The 4,300-nt window shown below is 35.0% G+C and overlaps 1 long non-coding RNA gene across 1 annotated transcript; it reads right to left on the bottom strand.

Moving 5' to 3' along the window:
• Positions 1-974: 974 nt before the first annotated feature.
• Positions 975-1,735, bottom strand: LOC149267409 (uncharacterized). The gene is made up of 2 exons (XR_016253097.1): positions 1,312-1,735; positions 975-1,180 (listed from the first exon to the last, which is right to left on the bottom strand). It is a non-coding gene; the product is annotated as an uncharacterized LOC149267409 (long non-coding RNA).
• Positions 1,736-4,300: the final 2,565 nt, after the last annotated feature.

The following is a 4,300-nucleotide window of genomic DNA, read 5'->3' as shown; positions in this document are numbered from 1 at the left end:
GGGTGAGTTCTCCCCTTGGAGAACTCTGCTAAACAACACTTGTGACAGAGCTAAACAACTTGAGCAACAATGTGTAAATGTCAAATTATCAAAAGGTGGCAATTGCTGCCCCAACCTTCTATTTATAATTGCTGCCATACTTTTCCTTGTGGGTCCCTCCAAATATTTCGACCTCCCTTCACAAAATTGATTTTTCTCCCAAGAGGTGCGTATTCCATGAGGGGTGGACCCACATTCCACGAACTTTAATATTAGAACCACTTTCCCTAAGTTGGTACCCAAAAAATGTGTTAGCTCCAAAATGGAAAAAATGGTTGATCTCTTCTAGCAGAAATTTATTAAGAAGGAACATTACATAGAGCCTCTTTGTTGATGTAATTTTGGTTCAAAGATAGATTGCAATCAATGCTATTTTGGTTATATGCACCCCTGCTCTATATATGAGAAACTTTGCATATTTGTGTATAATGGTTTGGATTCATATGGATGCACATGAATATTTAAGTATTTTTTTGGTCAACTAGATTTTTGGTCCCATACTTTTCCAGTTCCAGCCTTATTCACAGTTTTGGGCTTATTGAAGGTTAAAAATTATTCATAATTCTTTAGGATTTTATTTCTATGCTTGAAAAGCATTAAGAGAAATGTTCCAATATCAGCATAGTTTTGCCGAGTTAAAAGGTCAAGAGGGTTAGTAGTGTGACAAATATATTGAAAATTAGATCTAATCTGAGTATAAGTTAGACAATCAAAGAGAAAGTGTTTTTCATCTTCAACCCTTTTAGTATCACAAAGGTAACAAAATAATCCAGTTTCACTATGAAGTTAGAAGAAGTGAAATGATATATCACTCATTTATTTTCTTTTCCACGGAAGCAGCAAAGAATATAAGCACAAATTTAAAAATACAATATAAGAGCTAACATTCATGTGAATCTCAGTACATTTGTGCCCTCCATGAACTTTGAATACCATTTCGATAGAACTGACCTCAATTTTCGTATTGAAATATGGTTCAATAGGGAAAGTATTTTCACCAAAGCCCTGATAATCTTTCCATAGTTACATCGCTGAGGCTACACTGGGTAAGCATCAGTTTGTCAAATAAGATCAAATCCAAATTTCAATTACTATGTGTGAGATAATGTTCACCAGAAATAAATTCCTGTACAGCAGTGCCCTGCAAGAGCATTAGAGATCAAATCAATATCATTTTACCGAGTTTTAGCATTGAACAATAGTTCAATAGGGTGAGTGTTTTGATGAAAACCATAATAATAATATGTTGGCTTGCATAAAATATATTCTTACAAGATGTAAACATCAGAAATTAGGACTGAGAAATCAGCCTTTTCAACTTGTCAGTGTGCTCATCGGTAGTAATATGCAATGCAAGACGGAGACTGGTCAAGAGATCATGACGTTCCCAGGATAAGTGAACCTGAGACTGAGCATAAAAGGCCTCTATCACAGAATGATATGCCAGTAACTCTTCATCATGCGTTTCTAGTCTTTGCTCTGCCACCATGTTCAACGGATTATTCCTATGAGCTTTGTTGTCAAGCTCAGTTCTAGGAGAACCAAGTATTGCACTCCCTGTACATCTTTCAACAGGAGTCTTGGTGTATTTTAAGATTTGATCTATGGATTCTGTTAACTCTGTATCTTTAAATCTTTTGGCATCATTACCTGGTGTAGTTTTAATGCCTCTATACTTTCCATCCTTTCTATCATCATAAACATACACTCTTTTCACACCTATCGAATGCGGAGCAAGTGATTTCCTTTCTGATTTTGTTCCGTATCATTTCTCTTCTTCCTAGATAGGGCTACATCATTCTTCAATATTGCATTTTCGTGATTGAAAGTCTTGGGCCTTCCTGAATCTCTATCTCTACTTGCTTGAAAAGAACATTCTTCAACGTCTAATGTTGCCCTGTTTTCTTTCCAATCATGATTCCTTCTCTGCTTTTCTACTTTTTCTTCAAACTTCCTTTGAGATTGTGCGTTAGTTTGCATATCCCAGGGAGATGATGCTATCGAAGTTGTCTCACTATTTGCAGCCATAGGATATTTTCCTTCATATATGATATTGTTTGTTTGCTACAAAAAAAGGGAAAAGAATAGATCAGCCATTTCATTAATCAACTACTCACAGAATCTCCAACTTCACTAAAGAAATTAAATAACTCACTAATACAAATTATCAATGAAATTTTCCACAGAATTAGGAAAACTAAGCAAAGTAGTTTAATTGGTAAAAAAAGGTTCAATTTAACTTTTCATCTTCTCTATGCCACATAATTTGGTAATATTTCCATGGCAATGCAATGAGAAATGCCTTTCTTAGTTATAGTTCATCCGTGTAGAGGATTTAGAGGAGTTGGAAGAAAAAACTAATCTACAGGGAGAATGAACAATTAGATCTATGCCATATTCTAAAGCCCTAGCTCTAAATAATTTGGAGAAATGATACTTTTCTGTATATGATTGTGCGCATAGCTTGGGTGATGATGCCCGGCCACCAGCAGCCTTTGTCAGAAACTTCAACTGGGTTTCGGATGGAGTAATTGTAATTGTTGGGTGCCTGAGGGGGAATGGGTCTGACTCGGGTATAGGGAACATCTTGTGTCAACCGCTGTGCGTCGCTGTCAGGGTGGCGGTCGTAGCGTACCTTGTAATGACGCCCTCGCCCACGACCATATGCAACGACAACCACTGCCTCTGTCCAGACACCATCTCTCTGCACCTCCACTCTCGTCTTTTGGTCCATCCCAGCGATCGTTACTGTAGTACAACGAAACACCAGAATCGCAGTCAACCAAGATCACGACAATTACTCGACCATAGTCCAATCAAGAACGAGAACAGTATAAATATCTTCTGCAAAGTGGGTGAGAGAATCCTAAGATTTGAGTAATGGCCAAGTAAAAGCTGCATTAAATAATATATGTTGCTTCCACCTCGTGGGTTGAACGGATATATTTTTGTAAACGGACGACACCATATACCATGTGAGGTATTGTGTGGTAAGAGGCACCACCATTCCTGCCGTTTCAACATGTATTTGGTCTGGTTCTATGTTATGGGGGTGTTTGGCTGGTTCGATGTTATTGGATTTCAATTTTGGTGTTTTGCTGGTCTGATGTTATTGGGTTTCAAGTTGGTTTAATGTAGTGTTTTGTTGGGTAGTAAATTTAGAATTAATTTATTATTATAAATTAAATTATTATTATTATTTGGGATGTGATTTTAGAATTAAATTATTATTATTATTTATGATGAATTTGTTTGGAAATAAATATGTACTTTGTTACAAAATAATATTTTGGTGTTAAAATAAGATTTAAAATTGTCAATAATTTTTAGTTAGAGTGATTGAGATGGTGGTTTGTCATCTTGTCCACCCTAGTTCAAGGCTCTAGTGACTTGACCAGTCATAGTAAGGTTGAAAGGATAGATGTCCAATTGGAGTCTAGGATCTTGGCCCCAATTTCTGGTGGTCTCATAACTTTTCAAGCCTTAACTTGTATTTTGTTTAAGATTATCTAGAAATATGGACAACCAAATTATGTCAAACCTTAGACAACTAAGAAGCCTTCAAGGTCAAGTTCGAGCCATCACGAGGTTGATCTCTCAATTCACTCACAAGTAATGAGTAATAATTTCTTATAATATCAAATAATTTATGTAGAGTTTTAGGTGTATGTCCCTTTTACAAACATTGAACAAAATGTACATTAAAATACAATAGTTATAACAATCTTATGAAGCAAATTGTGGCAATCTAGCATGCTACTTCACTTTTGGGAAAGACAACTACATCCACAATGATATCTAGAAAATAAAATAATAATTTAAACTTATGTGTCAATGTAGTCAAATTCACTATACATACATGAACTCCATGAAAAAAGACAAAAGTGAAATGAAAAAACAAAACCTAAGCTACTAGTAAAGGTGGCCATTTCATAGAGAATCACATTAAGCCTTAACTTATGCTTTAGAATTCACTCTTTCTATCCCACTACTATATATATTTGGGGTCAAATTCTGACATTAATTTCTACATTTAAAGGTTTTTCCTGTTTTATCATGAATTCTCATGCATTTTCTTCTACTTGTAAATGATGATTAATCAACATATAGAATTAATATTGACTAATTGAGGTTTATGCTGATTAGTCAAATTTGACCATACTGAGATAACAAGAATCAACCAACGTTTTTGAGAAAAAAATTATAAATCCTCACAAATATTTCATATCTTAGATGTTTGTAGTGGATATATTTTAAATGT

This window comes from Pinus tabuliformis, chromosome 6, assembly GCF_031772625.1.
Source record: "Pinus tabuliformis cultivar Carrire ecotype Pingquan chromosome 6, CPIR1, whole genome shotgun sequence".
NCBI lineage: Eukaryota > Viridiplantae > Streptophyta > Pinopsida > Pinales > Pinaceae > Pinus > Pinus tabuliformis.
Note: the sequence above shows the minus strand (reverse complement) of the source record. Positions and strands in the feature narration are given on the sequence as shown.